The sequence below is a fragment of the Protopterus annectens genome, chromosome 6.part1 (assembly GCF_019279795.1).
Source record: "Protopterus annectens isolate FY-2018-M chromosome 6.part1, PAN1.0, whole genome shotgun sequence".
Classification (NCBI taxonomy): Eukaryota; Metazoa; Chordata; order Ceratodontiformes; family Protopteridae; genus Protopterus; species Protopterus annectens.
Genome location: NC_056738.1, coordinates 365,302,396 through 365,324,679, shown reverse-complemented (window position 1 = coordinate 365,324,679; position 22,284 = coordinate 365,302,396).

Below are 22,284 nucleotides of genomic sequence, written 5' to 3'. Positions count from 1 at the left end.
CTGTGTGAACCACCTTACCCTCATCTACGGCTTTGGTGACCGCTTCAAAGAAGTCTATCAAGTTTAGGAGACATGATCTGCCTTTTACAAACCCGAACTGGGTAGGGTCCAGAGTTTGGAGATTAACAATGTCATTGTTTATAAGTTCCATGATGATACACTCCATAGCCTTGCAGATCAGGCTCATCAGGCTAATGGGGCGGTAGTTCCCGGGGTCCGTGGTGGCTCTCCCTTTGTGGAGTAGGATAACCGTTGCTGTGCACCATTCAGTGGGCACAATGCCTGAGGAGAGGCTATGACTGAACATGGTACTTAGTTGGGGTGCCAGTTTGTTCTGTAGTTCATGTAGAACGCAGCCTGGGATGTTGTCAGGCCCCATGGATGCTGTGTTCTTGGCTTTGGAGAGTGTATTTTTTACCTGTGCAGCCATGATTACAGGTACTTTGCATTCTTTCGGTATAGAGATGGGCCCTTTAGGGGACGAGAGTGGGGTAAAGTTAGCACTGAACCTATCTGCCAGGATGTTGGCAATATCAGTTGGTTCTATATATTTAGTGCCATTGTGCTGTAACTCAGAGCAGATCTGAGTGTTGCCATTGAGATTCTTCACATAGCTATAGAATGCTTTGTGGTTGTCTTTAGAATCAGTGGCAATTTTGTTTTCGTAACTAGATTTGGAGGATTTTATGAGGTATCTCAGCTTCTTACTGAGGCTGACCACGGAGTTCCTCCAATCATGGAATTTTACTCTTTTTTTGCAACAGTTTCTTTCTTCTGTTGTAGAGTTTGTTTATAGCAGGGGACAACCAGATTGGCTTCCTTTTATTGGAGGATAGGATCTTGGTTCTGTTAGGGATTGCACGATCCATGCACTCATGTAAGTGCTTATAAAGTACAATTGCAGTCGTATCTCTATTGTCCGTCAGCATGGGTGTCGTGAAGTTTGCCACTTCTGTCTTAAGAAGCGTGAAGTTGGCTTTGGAGAAATTTTTTACCGTGGTTTCCCCAATGGGGGGTGGGGGTGGGATGTGGATGTCTAGGATGATTTGCCTGTGGTCAGATCTGACCAATGAGGAACTGACCTCTAGTGTGGGACACCGGTTGCCCATGTTGGTAATGACTAGGTCTAGGATATTGCTGCCCCTGGTGGGGGTGTGGATAAGTTGATCCAAGGCATTGGAATTTATGAATTCCAGAAAATGCTGAGCACAAGAGTTGGTACATGAGTAGCTTTCCCAGTTAATGGTGGGGGTAGTTGAAATCGCCCATTATTAGGGTGTTAAGTTGCACCCTAATATTTTCCAGTGTATCAAGAAATGAGGAGTGGGAATCCTAGGGCATGGTGGGGGATCTGTAGCAAGCTACAATTTGCATTGTGGTGCTGCCCAGAGTTAGTTGCACTTGGATAATCTCAGATGCATTATGTTGAGCAGCTAGCCTGGAGGTGTGGATATCCTTAATGAATATGGACACGCCTCCGCCTTTAGTGCTTCAGTCCAGGTTTGGTGGCCGAAAGGTGTGGCATGAATTATAGCTTGGTAATGCAGGAGTGCTCTGTGGAGCCTTGAACCAGGTGTCTGTCACTGCACAGATGTCGATGTTTTCCATTTTAAGGAGTGCTTCAAGTGAGTGCATTTTGAGGTTTAGACTTTTAGCATTAAGTAGAACTTAACATTATAACATTATAGCACTTAAGACTTTTACTAGAAATGTCAGTTTAAAGATGTTTTTAATGATTCACATGGCACTAATAATAATAATGCTAATATTTTAAGGAAAACTAGTTGCTTTATACCGCCTACATTTGATGCTATTGAAGTTTTTGAAAAAGCATGCATTAGGGACATTTATGCATTCTATGAAAATAACAGCAATACAAAGACTTGTTGTAACATGTCAGTTAATGAGAGGTTAGCTCTAGAACAATTGTCAGAATTCTACCTTGAGCTTTAGACCAGCAGACAAAGGTGGATGTCTTGTAGTTATGGATTATACATTTTACAAGGATGCAATGTATACCATACTCAATGATCCATTAATTTATATTCCATTTACAATGCAACAGGTTGAACAGTTTTATTAGTAGAGTGTATAATGAATTGTTTGAATGTCTGCAGCTTGGACATATTAGTCTTGATCTTTGTAATTATTTTATTATACAAGAACCAACTCTGCCCACTATACAGGGCCTCCCTAAAATACATAAGCATGCCAGTAAACCCCCAATGAGACCAATAGTAGCTGGAAGGGGGTGGTGCACGGAACCCCTTTCCATCTATGTTGAACAACATTTGAAACCAGTCTTAGCTAAGAACTGTTTTATTTTAAAGGATACTGAACAGTTCCTTAGGGACTTATTTGCTCACATACAAGTTAAACACTGTTGCTGTTTGCATTATGATAGCATTAGATGTGAAATCCCTTTTTACGTGCATACCCAATAACACAGGGATAGACATGTTGGGAGACTATCTAAAGCAAGATGGCACTTATGAGATCCATAAGATAGATTTACTGTGTATGCTTATGGAACTTATTCATGACAATAATATTTTTATGTTTGAAGAAGGTATTTTTAAACAAAGGGATGGCGTAGCTATGGGCACCTCTTGTGCCAATAGCTACGCCAACCTTGTTATGGCAAAATGGGAGGAAATGCATATCATACCTCAGCTCAAGCCTGGACAGATTGTTTTTAAAGGATATTTGTTGATGATTTTTTCCTCCTGTGGGAAGGTACTGGTGATGAGCTGTCTGAATACATTGGTCAGCTCAACAGTAGTACTGACTTTCTTAGTTTGACGGCCAGTAGCTCTACTGTAAGTATGGATTTTCTTGATGTTAGGATTACCAGGGGACTTGATGGCGCTTTTACTTCTGAAATCCATAGGAAAAGTTGCCATAGGAATACGTTTGTCCACAGAGTATGCATCCTGGGCACATTTTTAATAATGTTGTGACAGCACAGATGTTAAGAACATCCAGATTGACAGATGACTCCACCTTCTCTTGTGAATTGAAAAGTATGGAACAGCAATTCCTTGAGAGGGGTTATAATAAGAAAGAAATCAGCTCGGTTACAGCTCAAGCATATACATCTAGAACTCAGGAGGGTAAGCCATATTTCTCTTCACCCACTCAATTTTACAAACAGAACGTGACCAACTGTAAACTGACAGTACCAGTTACTTATGCCAACGACATTAGATTGTTGAAGGACATCCATGCTAAACACTGGGATATACTTAGATCTAATGAGTGAGTGGAATCAATAGTAGGAGAATCCCCGAGCTATATGTATAAGAATAAGAGATCACTTAAGAAATTGCTATGTTATCCAAAATGTAACCCCAATACTGATGCACATCTTAATATTGGTACATTTCCTTGTCAGGCATGTAACTACGGTCATTTGATTGACAGTAGTGCTGCATTTGAACACCCAGATATGCATAAAAAGATGTTTTTCAGAGCCAACAGTGAATACAGTTTATTTAGCCTACTGCACGGTTCGTTACTGTTTCTACATTGGGATGACAACACGCAGGCTATGAGACAGGATGAGGGAGCATCAATATGATATCTCCAGGAGAGCTGAGACTAATGCTTTATCTAAGTACATCATGTTACTAGGTGCTCAGCACAATTTTAAGTTTATAGTTGAAACAGTCAATGTGGATATAAGGGGGGGGGGCCCACATAGAACTAAGGTAGAAAGCAAAGAATTGAACTGGATTATTAGAATGAACGCTAATATGGGGAAAGGCCTCAATGATAAATTTTCTGTTAAACCAGTTTTAATGAATAGGCCCTTAGCCAGATAGATATTAATTATATTCAGTATTTTTATAATGTTTTTATGAATGAAATGTTCTATATGCTTTTATGTATGAAATGTTTTCATGTTTATATAATAAGTTCTGAGCTGCATTTTTTGGCTGTTGAATGAAATGCTTTATATGTTTTTATGAATGAAATGTTTTTGTGTTTATTCAATGAGCTTTGAGCTGCATTTTTTGGTGTGGCTTTAAGGGCTCTTGTTAATTCCCAATTGTTTTTGCATGCTAATTGGCTGCTTTGCTGTTTAAAAGTACTACAGTTTGGATCTTTATTTGTCTGATGAAGCAGCTGCTGCTGTGAAAGCGCTTACTGTTTGTTCTACTGTTTGTTCTGGGATTAAATTCTTGAATTTTGCTGCTGTGTTCCGCTGCCTCCTTTGACTGTGATATTGGTGTGGTGCAAGTGTTTACCCTCTCCTCTTGACTGTCTAGTCCAGTCTTGGGTGAAGAGAGCTTTGCTTCCAATTTGGTTATATAAGTGCATCTCTCACAGGTTGCAGTGCTCGGTGGTAGGAGGAGAGGGTTGCCTGTGTACATGAGGCAATTGCTGCATTGCCCCATGATGCCCAGATTCATCAGGTAGACAGGAGAAAACACCAGGAGCTGACCCTTAGACATGCCTGGATAGGTGCTTATTTATTAAGTACTAAAAACTGTTTTCCTCTAGAGAAGTGAGGAAAGTTGAGTGCTGTAGTAATTTGTAGCTTATTTAGTGCTTACAATGAGTTCTGAACAAGTGCTGAGCTCAAAGAAACAGATTTGAGTATGGAAACTAGAAAACTGGCTAGTTCTAAGAAACAAAATTAAGCTAGAAGGCTTCCCTCCAACACAGAAAGGTGTGGGGGCTCAGAAGCTTACAAACAGTCCTGGATACAGCAAATCTGTATCTGGACTCGACAACTTATAGGAAAGGCTGGAAACAAGCTTAGACATTTTTTTTTGTAAAGTGGAAAGGAGAGGAGCAGAAGCTAACTGGGGTGGCCTTCTCAAATGTTCTCCCTGGAACAGGTAGAATGAGGTAATGACACTAAAATGGGAGGAGTGTCCCAAATCAAATTTACAGTAGGGGCGGGCAGCTGCAAAGCCACCAAGTATAACAGGATACCAAGACGGAGGGAGGGTGGGAAACAAAAATCAGAACAAACAAACCCAACCAGATGCTTAACAATTGTAGAAAATTCTACTTAATACCTCACACACAGCGAGTAAAATAAAAGTGCTATAAATAACTCAGAAATAAGCAGAAAACAGGATACTTAAAGTTATATATCACAGATTAGTTAGCTCAGAGCCCTTCCTCCGACTTCCTCCGATTAGCTCAGTGTGAAAAAAAAAAAGACATCTACAACAACTGGAAAGGCCACAGTAATGCTTCACAAAGAGGATTACCGGCCTCAAACAGATGCCCTACGCAGACCGTCTAAAAAAACTCCAGCTTTACTCTGTCGCATATCACCTACTCAGAGGTGACCTCTGCTTAACATACAAAGCTATGTCAATCCCAGAGCTGTTGGACATGCTCCACATAAAGAAATCACAATCCCTCCGAGCTACATGCTCTAGGGACCTAAACCTTGCCACCTCAATAAACAGAACATGCTGCAGGGATAGATTCCTGTCCCAGAGACTTCCCATACTCTGGAGCAAACTACCTATCTATATCAAACAAAGCTCCTCATTTGCACTCTTCAAGAAAAATCTTGATGATTGGATGGGAGATAAGAAATTCACCCCGGGGATTACTTCTGTGGCTCTGCTTGACAGGGGCACAGGAAAATAATTTTCTTGGGTGGCAAAAGCCAGGGTACCATTTGGCTAGGCTTATATAGGCCCTAGGGCCAAGAGCCTAGTACCTACCTATGAACCCGAGGCTCTTGGATCTCAGATCCCTGGATAAGAGTGCATCCTCTTCAGCTTCAGATTTGAGATCCGCCACAGCAGAAGGGAGGCCTTCAGATCAGAGTAGCTGAAAACCGTCCCTGGATCCAACCAGTTTGTCAGATCCATCCAGCACACCATCCAAAGTTTTGGCTCCCAATAGGCCTTTGGATCTGACAGTTCTGTTGGATCCCATTGTTATTGAAAGTTCCCCATCTTGGTCCAGGAAGCCAGATCCAACTCATTGGAACAGATCCCCTTCTCAGGACCATAGAGTTGTGGGATCCAAGGTCGGATCCCAGCTAGATCTGGCCACTCGTCAACTTCATCCAGATCCTCCAGATGGGGGTGTAGGGGCTTGCCCTCCTGCAAAAACAAAATTGAATTGTTCGTCAAATATGGTTTTGGCAAATTATTATCTTTAAATTACCTTTGATGATTCGACATGAATCCACAGTGCATATGATGAAATTATACAAAAATGGTTGTGTCAAAGAAAAGAATTGTGTGTTTATGAAAGCGTTCATAAGAAATTCTACCCAGCTGCAAAATTATGTTTTTTTTTTTATTTAGTTTAATTCTGCGTGTTATCAAATAAGGTGGACTGGCCCAAAAGGACCCAGTTCATTTTTTAAATAAAAATATATATGCTATGTAAACAAATACTAACATAGAAATTATACTAAAAATAGGTAATGAAATTAAATCACAAATATATTAGACTATTGACACTATCTTGATGGGTTACAGCTCTGAATAATCATCTGTAAGGAAGAAAATTTATACTGGGTGTATTCACAGATTATAACTTATGAAGAAAAAGGGAAACAAATTAGTATGGACTTCTCAGTAATAAAATACTTCTAATAATACAATGCCAATATTCTTCTAAAAGTATGTCTATTTTGAGCTAGTGTTTATAATCAACCTGATTAGAGTTTAGTCTAAGGACAGTATTCATATTAAAAGGTGAATACCATATATCGCTCTGTTTTGTCAAACTTGTGCTATTCAGCTATAATGTGAATCAGAGATGTGCAATAATTAGCATAAATAATGTTAATACGCTAGCACCATTCTCTTCTGAGGTTGTCAGAGTTGTGCTGTTCAGCTAGAAAGTGATTCAGAAAATGTAAATTAGTATGCCTCCAAATCCCATTAAAGCCCTCCTGCAAATGTCTTTGTATCACTTGCTATGCAATTTTAGTAAGTGCGGGTAGGCGGTGTGCTGAGTAAACTATAGCTGCATAGCACCGATCTGTGCATCTAGAGTTTGTTCTCTTAAGGAGACATTTTCCCCTATTTTAATGAATAGGTGTATGCACCCTTCATGGAAGTTGCTTCATAAGAGCATCTATAAATCCCTGTAGCATGCAACATCCACATTAGCAAGAACATCTGTGACATGCAGAAGCCTGACTTACACAAGCAATGTCCACAAAGTCTCTGGTTGATAGGGAGTCACTGGGCAGTTCAGCGGGAGGTTTTTACTCACTGCCGAGAAGAAGGGCAAGAGTTAAGAATCACTTTTTACATGTGCAAAACCAGTACAAAAATGTTTATGAATACTGCTGAATGTTTTACTGGATTCATTTCTCTAACATAAACACATTAGAAGAATAAGACACTTATTAAATGTCAGAGAAACAGATTGTTTCCATATTCCTGTTTCAGCTGACCTATATAATCAATAGTAAAGGTCCTTGTCATGATGTAACAGCAAAGGTTATTCGGTGCATTACAAAGTGCTAAATGTTTGGAAGTATTAACCTTTGGCAAAAAGGTTCCATTTCTTCCCCATGTTTTATGAGAATACTACAGTAGTAAAATACATATCCCTAACTAGTTTTAATTCCATCCTACATTTCCAATAGCCATTTGATTAACTGTAATCATTTTAGCAAATTTATGAGGACTCTGATAAGCTCTATGAAGACATTTCTATGAAAAGTTCTAAAAAAGAGAGAATTTTTAAAATAAATGCATTATTTTCATCATGATTGGGAAGCCTTAATCACAACTGAAAACATTTTTAGTCTGCTAATTTTAGAAATGATTGAAAGCTATGAATTTGAAGAGAGCTTTTTAAATATTATATGTTCAATTAAATGGGATATTAGAGATGTCAAATTATTCAAAATATAATCTCATGTTTTGAATAAATAACCTTTCATATTTTAAAATTGAACTGATTTAAAACGTATTACAAAAAGACCAAATTATTTTCTTATCTTCCTTAAATCAGCATATGATTCTACTTTTGGCTCTTTATAACGGATTAAAGAACTAACAAAACTTTCCTAATGAAAATGGCCCAATATTTTCAGAGGAAGATATTTAAAAACATTTTTGACTATGTTAATATTATTGATACAGGGAAATTACATCAAAATAATTCATTTCATGTGCGTGTATAATGCTGCTTGAAGATGGATGCCCTCTAGATGTTCCATTTGGTATATAGTGTAAAACAGTCAGTGTTGCTAAAAATACCAAATTCAAAACAATATTGATGGTATAGAAGGATACTTGTGTCATTAAACAATTTTGTTGTGGAAGTGCAATTGCTTGAGGAAAGATTAATTTAAGTCACCATGATGTTCAGCATTCGCCATCAAGAGAGCCTGAAAAGGTACTAGGACTGAATGTGAGCAAGGCATCCAAAAGCCTGGGAGGTAAAATAAATGGAGCTATGGGATCTGATGGGAGTGTGTGATGTATACATGAAGGAGGACAGAAGTAGCCAGTTAGACATTAAATAGCACAGATTCAGGAAAAGGCAGCAGGGACATAGGGCAAGGTCCTCCCTTTTGCAGGGTGATGACCTTCATAATCCTCCATTCATGTGCACAAAGCTTGTTTTAAGACTATAGCTAAATAAAGACTCCAGGGGTCCCGATAAGTCATATTTTAGACTATTCAGGAGATATCCTGGGATGTTATTGGGGTCCATTGAGGCCACATTCTTGACTTTAGTGAATGCAGCCAGTACACGCTCTTTAGTACTAGTTGGAGGAGTTATATTTGAGGGCATTTTTGCAGAAATGGTTGGGTTAAGAGAGGTAAAATTGTCCATCAACAGGTTTGTCATATCGCCAGGCTTGGTGAATGTGGCACCATTAACCTCCAGTTGTTCACATTGCTGTGCGCTGTCCTTGAAGTTCATGACATAACTGAAGCCCTAATGGTTATCTTTCACTGGGGAGGCTATCTTAACCTCAAAGTTGGCTATGATTAACCTAATTAGCCCTCATAGTTGCTTATTTAGTTTGATGAGAAAGTTTTTTATCTTTATGGGAATTACCCTTCATGATATTTGCCATAACATAGTTTCTGAGAGCAATTCAGCATATGCTGCTGTGCTCTTGGGGGTCTAGAGGGGCATTGAATTTTGTCAAACCATCACTTAATAAAAGGTAATTTGCCTTGGAACAGTTTCTGGTACTGGTCTGAATGGGATTACGGAGCTGATTTTGATTTCAAAGGAGACAGCTTCTTAACAGGAAAGGAAAGACATTGGCAGGGTCAGCGTTCTCACAAATTTGTGAGCATGAGGGCAAGTATGTTGGAGCCTCTAGTGAGTGTATTCACTATTTGAACAAGGGAGTCTGCATTTACCAAGTCCAGGAATCTCTGTGCTTCTAGATTTGAGGCTCTGTAGGACTGCCAGTCTATACAGGAGTAATTCAAGTCACCCAAGATTAAGGTGTTAGGTTGGATGGGAGGTGTCTCCAGTAGGTCTGAGTATGCACTGTAAACTTCTTGGGACTTGGAGGGTGACCTACAGCTGGCTAGGATATGGCATGGGAATTTTATCTATGGTGTTAGATCATGTGAAGGAACACCAACACGTCATCTTGTCTGACCACCCTAGAGGTATGCTTGTTATTGCTGTATATCAAGACACCTTCACATTTAGCCCTTGTCTGTGCAGTTGCTGGTCTAAAAGTGTTGAAGGCACTGAAACATTTCACTATCAGGATACTCTAGGTACCTAGGTGGGATTACAGTATATCAAAACCACAAATCAAAAAGAAAAGGGTTTCCACTGTCCTCAAGCTACTGCCAGTAGCAATAACTTGGGCAGCTGAAGACACCCCTTTAGGTCTGAGGAATGTGCCCACCCAGAACCCCAAAGGGAGCACAACCAGTCTCCCTCCCCTGAAGGGAAACAGAAAGAGTGCACATCCTGGGACCAACCCCAAGCAACTTGTAAACTAATAAAATAGGGTCCCACAAAAAGGAGAGGATGCAGATACTCTTGCCTTCTGCCAAAAACAGAAGCAACCTCCCCCATTCAGAGGTTAGTGGAATACAGTGACTGCTCCTCATTTTATTTTATTTTACATTTGTTGACCGGGCTAGTCTAGCTGGATATATTTCCATTTTCAGTAGAGACCCGGTAGAGTAAAGCTCTAAAGAAAAGCTGAAGGAACCCCACCCCTGTCTGCTAGCACTCTGGGGCTGGCTTTCCAAAAGAACTGCCCTCCACCTCACTTTTTGCAGATGGTCTTTCCTGGTAGACAGGCTATGACAAAGCCCTTAAAAAAGGCTTGAAGAACTATGAGCAGGGATAGGCAGGGTGGTCTTCACTCTGTGCTTGAAAACTTACCTAAATATCTTCCATCTATGAAGAATAATAAGAACCCCCCTTCCTTTCAAAGAAACAAATGGCAAGCATCCTGGGAGACAGCAGGGACTGAAGCCCCTGCCCAAACAGGACACTTCTGTCAACTACAGACTTTAGCAAAATGCTGTCCAGGTCATCCACTGCAGGAGATGAATGAAGGCTAGCCAGGAGAAGCAGGCACTAAGCTTTGCTTACAACTCACTGCAGACAGTAAACACTTGGTAAGGTTGAGCTCTACCAAGTATGAAGATGATGAGATTCTTGATCCCAAACTCCAGGAAAGTCTCCAGAGAAGTTACCCCCTGCCCCCATCATTAGGGTACATAGCTGAGGGCCTAAGCCCCAGTATGACAAAGGATCCACTTTCTTACCTGCAGTATTTCCCCTTTGCAGCCACTCTATCAGCTGAGCAAACAAAGGCACTGAACATATACCTGGGTAATACAGAGTATTCACAGAGACAACTAAGATAGCTTTGGTGTGCACACAGTGTTTCTTTCCATGCAGTATGCTGAAAAATAACACAGGACACCAGACTGATAAGGCAACAGTAGAGAAAAAATGCCTCCAGGTATCTGAGATAACATCTGTAAAAAAAGAAGTTATGTGCACCATAACATTCCATCTGTATTGTTGATCATTAATTTTCGACTGTTGGGATTGGAACAGGCTCAGCTGTTATATCAAGCTCGTGCCAGCCAGAAACTCTCAAGACAAGGTTACCCATACTGCCTCCCTTCCCTTCACCTCAGATCAAGTTTTGCCTATTAAGTAGAAAATCATGGAAGCTTTGTCTGAGCAACAACCCTGCTAGAACTGCAGGGCTAATTCCAAATCTCCAGGAGACTTTTGGAGGGGATAGAAGGGTGGGATGTCAAGAATGAATGATTGACAACACAGATGTAACGTTATGGTAAGAACGTAACTTCTTTATCTGATGTTGTCAGTCTTCATTCATTCTTGACTGATGAGACAGAGTCCCTAGCTACGTTAGACCTTGGGAGGCCCTAGAGAAGGCTATTCCTGAGCACCATAGAGCCAAAGGTTGCTCTTGCCCTGGAGACCATATCCAATTTGTAATAAGTGATAAAGGTATGGGGAGTAGCCCAAGTTGCAGCTGCACATATATCATCCATGGAAGCTCTGGAATGAAAGGATACTGAAGTGAAAACAAATCTGGTAGAATGAGGTCTAGCTTATTTTGACCATAAATAAAAGTAATGCAATCTCTTAACCATTTTGACAGAGTGACTTTTGAAACTGGTTTGCCCAGTCTAGTGCCTGAAAAGGATAGAGACAACTGGTCCGATTTTCTAAATGATTTTGCGCTATTGAAATAAAAATGTAATTGTTTATGTATGTCCAATAAATGCAAACAATATTCTCCCTTGTTTGAGAAATTTGGGAAGAAGACCAGTAAATCTATGGTCTGATTAATATTGGAATCTGACACTACTTTGGCTAGAAAGGAGGGGATAGTTCTGAATGATAGTCTCTCTTTGTGAAAATGATATATGGATATTTTACAGAGAGAGCCTGCAATTCTGAAATTCTGGCCGAAATGATGGCTACCAGAAATAGAGCCTTCCAAGATAAAAAAACTGATATCACCGGCGGCTGCTGGCTTAAAAGGCTGATGAACCAAACATTGCAAGACCAATGTTAGATCCCAAGGCACTATGGGCTCTTTAAAAGGTGGTTTCAAATGTAAAGCACCCTTAAGAAAAGATTTTGCAAAGATGGTGAGACATTAAGGACTGATCATCAAATCCATTACGGAAATTTGAAATGGCAGCTAAATAAACTCCAATAGTAAACGTAGAGGCTCCCAATTGAAATAAGATGGTTAAGTATTCCAAGACCTTATCAATCAAAGCTGAGAAAGGGCCAAGACCATTTTCATCAGACCAACAAACAAATCTCTTCCATTTACTAAGATAACGTTTTCTGGTGGACGGTTTATGAGAAGCCAGAAGTATTTTTTGTACTGGAGCAGATAAATTATTTCACCTGGCAATTACTAGAAGTGGAGAAACCAAGCCATCATCTTGAGATTTTGTAGGCTGGGGTGGACCAGGCCCTGAGGATGAGATAACAGGTCTGGGTTTGGATCCAGATTTCACAGGTGGTGAACTAAGTGAGGCCAGAGAAAGGTAAACCAGACTTGATGGGGCCAATAAGGTGCAATGAGAATCAATTTGCTTCTCAACCATTGGGCTTTCTTCAGAAATTGGGGAATTAGATGGATTGGTGGGAAGGCACATAGATGTCCCGGGGGCCAATCGTGGAGAAAAGCATCCCTTGGAGACACCCCCAAGGGGGGCAAAGTAGCTGCTGCATTTGTGGTTTATGAGAGAGGCAAACAGATCGCAGCAAGGCTGACCCCCATTGACAAAATATCTTCATCACTACATTGGAATTGAGAGACCACTTGTGAGGCAGGAGAATACTTCTGCTCAGTTTGTCTGCAATCACATTGGAGTTCCTTGGAGTATTTATTGCTATCAGAAAGTGGTTGGAGGTGATTGCCCATTACCAAACTCTTAGGGCTTCCTGACATAGAGGCTATGATCTGCCCCCCCCCCCGTTTGTTGATGTACCAGACCACTGACATATTGTCTGTCTGAACAGCAAGTGTCTCTAAAGGGAGGGCAGACTAGAATGTTTGCAACATTAAGAGCACTGCCCAGTGGCGGATCCAGGAATTTGCAGAGGAGGTGGCGCAGTCTGGTTAGTTGACTACCGGGATGGAAGCGGGAAAGTTGGATATTGGGTGTAGTGGTTGTGAAAAGATTACTTTAAGAAGCTATGACAGCATGTTAATACTTAGAAGATAGGTACAAAAAATATATTAACGTCAAAATATTTCTGTCCATGATATATGCTAAATAAAACAAGTCTTAAAATGGAGTACTTTTGTAAATTCAAGATCATAAAACCAGCCAGATGTAATGGCATACAAGAAAAAAGCCCTGGCTACAGCCCAGGCAATTGGGTTCAGTTAGCAGCTTAGGTGCTTTTTGCAACTAATGCATGGAAGGGGTGACGATTTAGCCAGCTTACCTCTCTACAGGGTGATACATGTAGTGTATGGCCATGGTGCACAGCCCCACATTACATTCCTTGGTGATAACTGTGGACCACATGGGAGAATTGGCTTCAAAGGGGGGCAGCCCTGAGGCATTACATCATCATTTGAAGCAAGTGACATATCCTTGGCAATGCACATTGCAAGCCAAACAGTGATCAAGTTGCCAGGCAAGAGCTGTGGTCAGAGAATCAAAAAATAAAACCATTTGCCAGTGCATGGATGACACTGCTCCTGGTCCACTCACACCTCACCTCCAAGGAATGAATGAGCCTTAGGGCTTTCAGCAAGGGGAAATGAATGCAGTGCATGGATGACATGCCTGCTCCTGGTCCACTCACACCTCACCTCCAAGGAATGAATGAGCCTTAGGGCTTTCAGCAAGGAGAATGAATGCAGTGCATGGATGACATACCTGCTCCTGGTCCACTCACACCTCACCTCCAAGGAATGAATGAGCCTTAGGGCTTCCAGCAAGGGGAAATGAATGCAGTGCATGGATGACATGCCTGCTCCTGGTCCACTCACACCTCCCCTCCAAGGAATGAATGAGCCTTAGGGCTTTCAGCAAGGGGAAATTAATGCATCAGTGTGGTGGCCAGGTGAGAATCAAGATGGTGAGTAAAGGAATGAAGCTAAAGCCGAGTTAAAAACAAAAACAGATTCTGTTACTTTTCAGCTTTACTGTTCTGTTTCTGCAACTGTAAAATAGTAAAAAAAATGAGGAAATCTTGAAGAAAAAGTAGCTTACTGGAATTATTATTCATCATATTGCATGTACAACCTAGTGCCAAAATGTAAAAATAATTTAAGTGCATTTCTCCTCAGAACAATATTAAGTGAGAACATGAAGGTATTTGACTGGCATATAAGTTCATTAAAACATCTCTAGTTTCCTTCTTTTGTCCTTTGCTTGCATATATAAACTATATAGCAGTTGTGAATGGTTTGTCTACAATACTTTTGCTGATGTATACAGAAGGATTGGTATCTTTACATCAGCTTAAAGAGGTTGAGTAATACTTGCAGTTAAGTGCTTACTGTCAATAACAAGAATTGTATTCTTTGCCATGGTACCAAGAAGGCTGTACATCTAAGAGGGAGTGCAACTAGAGTATTAAATTAGGAAGCAGTGAGTGTGAGGGATAGGAGGAACATTATAACTTTAAATAAAAGAAGGCAAATATGCTGCAAGGTGTGAGGCACTGGAGCTTTCCTCCAATTAATGCAGTCCTTAAGTCATCATAGCTTCATATTAGAAGAATCAATTGATGTAGAACACTGATAATTACATATTTAAATTAAAAAGAGGGAGTGTTGCACTGTGCTTATCATATTATATATCGGTAACTTGCATGATGCTTAAGTTAGAACAATTTCAAAATAAAGGTGGTAAATGAAGCATTATGGCAGTACTGGTTAATATGAAGGGAATTGACACAGCATAGTTTTAAGAGCAGAAATTACTTTGTTTTCCTCCTTTTTCTGTTTCTAGACCTCTCCAGGTTTATCCAGTTTTGTATACTTAAGTGAGTTTGCCGCCTGTCAACTTTTCTGCAACATGAGGTGCTTTAAGTTCTGTTGTAGCTCACTCAAGATTGGAATAAGACAGTGCAGACATGGTTGCATTTATTTATATAACTGGCTAAGACCCAGAATGGGGCAAATTGTTCTTACATAAGAAAACACAGGGACATTATTGTGATTAAGTAACTTGGTTTACATTTGGGTTATCAAAGTCAGGCCTTTAAAGCATTATTTATCAGCAGCAAGTTACTTTAACCATAAAGCCATAATTATTCATAACACATCCTGCAACCTGACATCTTGAAGAGACACTGTAGTGGAATAGTGAAACACTGCAAGTTCATATTAAGTTAAGCAAAACTGGGCTGTTTTATTTTATAATTTATTTGTTCAAATATTATGAGTGGACTGGACCCAAGGTCATTTTTTCATGATTGGTTATAATGTAAAATAAGCTAATACACAGTGCTGCCAGTAGCAGACAAGTAGAAGTATAACTAGTAAATAAGTATATAACATTAGTTGCAGGCTTGTAAATGTAAACCAGTCCCAATGGTGTAATATAAGTAAAGGCAGAGTCAAGCAACAACTGATATCAATAGCAATCTTATTCTAAGTGAGCAGTAAGAACAGCTGCACTTCAGCTCATTAAAACAGAATCTGCCAAGGTTAGACTTAGATTTGAGGATAAGTTTCCAACAACAACCGGCAGTGAATTCCAAACTATTAGATCACAAGGTGAGCAGGATGTGGTGCAACATTCTAAATGACTGTAGTGGCATTTGTGTTTGCATAGTTAGTGAGCTAGAGATGGAATGGTTTAATATTTAAGAGTTGAGGGTGGACTTTTACAGGTTAGGGAATGGCAAGCTAGATTCCCCCCAAGTGACTGGGAGAAGTTTAGTTTTGGGGAGTGAGACATGGCAGTGTTCATGTTTGAGAGCTTGTACAAGAGAGCTACAGATATTTTTATGGGACAACATGTAGTCAGCTGTAGGTGGAGAAGGGTATGTCAGTGAAGAGTGGCGAGACATATTCTAGAGTAGATAATAATACCCTCTTCGGTATAACTACACAGGCTTCAAAGTTATCATATGGGATAGCTCACATCACGTTCTCAAAGTAAGAGTTGTCCCAGACTCTCTGGGACAAGCAATAGGTTTAGGGTCTGTTGATAAACTGACATGCCTAATGGATCCTGGCTTATTTCCCATGTTTCCCTATGGGATACATTCCCCATGCATTACAAATGATCAGTGAAAGACTGACTCCACAAAACTTTGGGAGGCCCACCAAAATCTAGGGTTAGCTCTGGGACTACCTGGCAGAAGCAGCTGGGGATCTAGGAGGTGGGTAGTCACAGTAACAGGGATGACAGCTGGAAGACTAAGTAGAGCTGGGTAGGGGGAGGAATTTCAACTCTACAACAGTTTCATACTACTTGCTATATAATCCCCTACTGCTGATGTATATTAATAATGTTAATTTCGGACTCAGGTGCATATTAATAAGACTGTATAATATTATGTTTATGTGCAATTTTATATATTTTACTATCGACCTATGTTAGCGTCCAGTATTAGCTATGCACTGGTCACATTTAATTTGTATTTCCTATATTTGCAAGACATGACTTTTTATAAACTAATATAACTACTTTTGTGACTAAAAAGGGTCTCGGGACCAGCATCTTTTACCAATTAGCAAATAAAATACAATAAAGCATCAAAAACAGCATTGTAATAGGCCCATTTTGCCACACCATATGGGTATGATATAGGATTGCTATCAGTATTTAAATATGAATTTATTTAATTCTGACATCACATCAGAGCCTTTTCAAGAGACCATTATATTTTTAAAGCAACCAGCTTTCTACACTGAATGCAGGTTATGTATAGAAACGTGCAATATCCCTTCTTCTTGGTTGAACAACACAGAGGCATTCAAATAAAACTGCCTAAATGATGTTGCATTGTAAAATATAACTATTAAAGCTCTACTACATTAAATAAACACTACGAATCGAGAATGTGGGAAAGCGAGAAGAAAACAGCAGCGAGAAATCAAACAAAAATGAGACAAATGTGCCAGAGGCAGAAACTTACATTGCATTGGTAACAGACAACCATGCTGAAACGTTTGCCATTTGTAGTTGACATTTAGATATTGGTAGATGGTACCACTTAGGGAAGTATGTGTACCATTTCCAACACATGAGATACAGCCCTCTCTCAATTGTGCAGTTTTCTGTCATCACACTTTACCCCTATAACTATTTTGCCATACTTAATGTGCTTTATGTATGAAACTATAGTAAAAAAAAAAAAATCAATGACATCACCATGACATCACAAAGTAAAGACTGAAGTCTTCTGTGCTAGTAACCTACAATATGCTAAAAATACATTAGTGACATTTCATTCCCCTGAACTAAAAATTATACAAGAGAGTAAAATTAAAGGCAACTATGCAAACCAAAGTCCTAACAAAGTCATTCTGGTATTCCAGAAGACAATGGGCAGCATTTAAAAGCTGAAATAAAACACTTGGGATCTCTCCCAAGATTCAAAGAACTAGCAACAATCTCAAAACTCAAAAGTTATTTGAAATCAGAGACATAAATAGTGAATAGTTAACCTGACAGACCAAGAAACGTGAATAAAACAGCAAAGTGCATTCAACACACACTTCACCCAAACCATACTATCACTAGCTAAACAACACAACCCCCCCCCTCCCCTCCAACCCACACCTTCAACTAGTAATCTCCACACTGCCTTCTCTTTTTCTCCTGTACCTACCTCCAACATAAAAAACTCTTAACTAAACTTAAACCCACCAAATTAGCAGCAAACAACCTCCCAAGTGAATACCTACAAATCGCAGCTGATGCTCTGGGCTACCCAGTATCCATCTTGATTAACCGATCTCTGTCAGAAAGTTACGTTCCCACATTGTGGAAAGTCTCACATATAATTCCCCTCCACAAAGGCGGACCCTCTGCAGAACTAACCAATTACCGCCCCATAGCTATTCTCTCTCCACTCTCCAAAATACTAGAGAGATGCATACACTCTCAGGTCTCACACTACCTCCTTACTAACAACCTCATTTCCAGTACTCAGCATGGTTTCCAACCAAACCATAGCACCACCACTGCCTTACTCTCCTTTACTAACACTATCCTTCAGCATAAAAACAATGTCTCTCTCTCCTCTGCTACTTTCCTAGACCTATCTAAAGCATTTGACATGGTCCCACACAAACAACTTATCTCTGTCCTCAATAACCTATCCTTCTCACAATCAGTCACCAACTGGTTTCAGAGTTACCTGTCTGACCGCCAACAATTATGGCAGAATGACATATCTCCCCAACTACCTGTCTCCATAGGGGTTCCCCAAGGATCCATCCTTGGACCCCTACTTTTGTCTGTTTACACCAATAATCTAGCCTCTGCCACCAAACATGGCACACTCATCCAATACGCAGATGACTCAACCATCATCTGCTCAGCCCAGTCCCTACCCAATCTGCAAAAAGTCACACAGGAAGCCTTTTCCTCTGTTGAAACATGGTTATCCGATGCCCAATTAATACTCAACCCAAACAAAACTAAACTACTCATCTTCCAACCCACCAAACATACTCCAAATAACTCTCACTAACATCACAGCAAAAGACAACACCACTATATACCCAACTGAACACACCAAATTGCTAGGAGTGGAAATAGACAATAAACTAAAATTTGACATTCACATATCCATGACCATAAAAAAAGTCCACAAAAAACTAGGAGTGTTATACAGAAATAAACAATTTCTCACCAAAGCAGCAAAGATTTCAATAGCAAATTCCCATCTTATCTCCACCCTACTTTATGCCTCTCCAGTATATACCAACCTAAGGCAATGTGATCTAAACAAGCTAGAGACCTGCTAAAACAAAATCGCCAAATTCGCCACAGGGGCATCCTACCGTAGTCACCACTGTCTCTCACTTGCTGAACTGGGCTGGCTTGAACTCCCTCACCTCCTTCAGTGGTATCAACTCTCACTCGCCCACAAACTAGTAAACCATCCACTAAATGTCCCATCCCTCCAGAATCTACTCCAACCCTATTGCACCACCAGACCACTAAGATCCAGCAACAGAAATCACTTGCAGATCACTAAAGGCAATAACTCTGCTGGTGAAGCACTATTCTCTTGCGCCATAGCCAAATTATGGAACTCACTCCCACCCACAATTACCTCTGTACCATCATGCACCAACTTCAAAACTTTATTAAAAGCGCACCTAAAAACATGCTGGCTATGCCCTTGCAACTCCCACTCTAATATCATCCACCCCATCCAACTATTACCTTTCTTTCACCTCCACTAACTACCTTGATGATAGCAAGCTCAGATGCTCATAAGCCTAGTACTTATTATACAGCAGGAACTTCTCATTGTTACATTTGTTAATGCCTGTTATGTACTTCACAGATAAATATTCTAGTTGTCTACTGATGTACTATGTTCTTCATCTGTATATATGTTGTAAGTAATTTCTATGTTAAATTGTTAATCGCTATGTAATCCAGTGTAACTGCTGTCTGTTTATTTTACTGTGGAGCTTTTCTCCCCGGGCCTCCGCTGAAAATGGACCCACGTCCAGTCGGACACTCCCGGTCAACAAATTTAAATAAATAAATAAATAATAAATAAATAAAGTGCAAACAGCTTGACAAAATCAGCACTAGTTTTATGCATGCAGAGAATGAAATGCTGAGCAGAACAAAGAAAACAAACTGATCCTTAAAGAGAAGAGCTTTGAGTTCAGTTTGAGATATAAGCAGTTCACTTCTCTTTACAGTTGTTGCCCTAACCCAACCCCCACTGTTAGACGTCAGCCAAAACTGGAGACTATAAAACTTTGTTTATATTCACACTGTCAATCATTTAAGTATATATTAATGTAAGCAACATACAATTAACCTGTGAAACTGACCTTCACCTGTTCAGTCAAAAGTTAGTATATTCTCACTAAAACACTGCTTGAAGTCTGTCTGTCTGTGTAGTGAAACAGTATGCACTAGAGACAGATGATCACAGAGACGCATCGTTAGAGCACTGAAATCACTGGAAATGATATTCTGCTGTACTTGGCACTCTCAACTATTTATTAACTTTTATTACAGTTTTAATATGCTACAGCAGGCCAAATCAATTTTCTTTAACTCTATACACACACATTACCTATCATTTTTTTAAACACAAGCCTTTCATTATGGTGGTCGTACAGTGTAACTAACTGTGATATATCATACACTGAATACATTTTAAATATTCAACATGGAATATGCAGTTCAAGGTTAAGGAGACACTTTTCCTCCTTCTATAATTTAACTTTAGGCAAACTACCTTGAACAATGGAAGTAATAAAGAAAGAAATCAACAACATATTAAGTTTGTTTTTCATACAAAGAGCATAACAAAACAATAATTTTACATTCTATTCAGGCGCCTTCAATAAGACAAAAGAAATAGAATTACAGTCAATCATCATATTCCATGAAGCTATACAAACCACCAGTTTTAAGGAGTTTTTGTCTACTCTTTAGCTCATGACACAGATTTCTTTCCCATTGTAATCCATCTATGACTCCTGACAAATTTTGATTCTGTACAGGCAATAATTTATCTGTTTATTTTGTTTTACTGACTGCATAGAAAAGTAAGGTATTACATATTTTCTGTTGTGGCCTGACGAGAAAAATGCCATTTATTACAACAGACACTATATAACACAATAAACCATTTACTCAAAATGTCAGCCACAGAATAAAACATCTTTTTTACTCAAACTTGTTTTTTACACAATGATAATAAAAAATATATTATTGCATTTTAAACCAGAACTATTATTCAAAGACTCTGCATAATTTATACGGTTGTAGTTAGCGCAGCAAACACGGCACACTCGCAAACGTACCGCTTGGCACCTTGGAAATTAGACCAGTAAAATAAAAAAAATGAAATTACCTCAATGTGGATCACTGGCTCACACTCGACAGCACTTTCAAAGTAGTTTTTCCAACTGTCATTTTTATTTTAAAATTAAATTGTCTTCTGTCTGGCAGACAGTTACTAAACCTTGACCCGAACGCTATCACAGCTCTCTCCAACCCGCCTAAATTACAACGGAGATGCAGTTGGAGGTGGATTGCTATAAAAAAAAACAAAATCATCTGACTGCAACCTCCAATCGCATCTCCGTATAGGTGCATTTGGTGACGGGATTAAAGAGGTAGCTTACTTTAAAAAAAAAAAAAAAAAAAACAAGTTTAAAAAGGGGCTGGCGCGGGTTTGGTGACAGGATTAGAGAGGCAACTTATTTAAAAAAAAAACAAAAAAACAAGCAAGTTTAAAAAGGGGCCGGCGCGTGCCCCTGCCTAAATCCGCCACTGCAGTGCCCTCAGTTCTAGGACACCAATATGCAGATTGGCCTCTTGAGTGGGACCAAGTGCCTTGGACTGTCTTTCCCTGAAAATGCCCCCTCACCCTATCAGGGATGCATCCATGGTCACTATGGCCTTGGGCTGGGAGGGGGAGAAGGGATGACTCCGTAAATTGTCTTCTGGCTTCATCCACCAAGATAAATCCTATTTGCATTGGTTTGTTATGCAAATTGGGTAGGACATTAGGTGAGTTAACAGTGACCATTGTGATGCCAGGAGCCATTGAAGCAGCCTTATGTAGTACCTCTCCAGAGGAACTAAGGTGATTGCTGCTGGCATTGACCCAATAAGCTGTAAGACTAGATGATCTGAAACTTTCTCTTGAGAGAGTATCACTTGAAGTTGCGACCTCAACCTTACCAGTCTGTGGTAAGAAAGGGCCTCTAATGCAGGATTTTGTGTTTAGTCTTGCTCCGATTAATTCTATGTCCTGTGTTGGAGATAGTTTTGGCTTTTCTTTGTTTGATGAGATACCCAAGAGCTCTGCAAGACTTGAAACGGAGTCCAGGGAGGAAAGCAGCAGATGTCTGGTGGGGGTGGTGAAGAGCCATTCGTCTAAATATGGAAACACACAGAATCCTTGTAGCCTTAAGTGAGCTGTACCACTGCCATGCATTTGGTAAACACCCTGGGGGCTGTGGTGAGACCAAAGTGCAGTGCTTGAAATTGGTAATGACTGGCTCCTAGCCAGAAGCAGAGAAATCTTCTGGAGCATTTGTTCATCTTTATGTGGTAATACAAATCATGAAGCTCTATGGCGCACATCCAATCGTCTTTCTCCAGAAATGGAAGAATAGACTGGACTGTGACC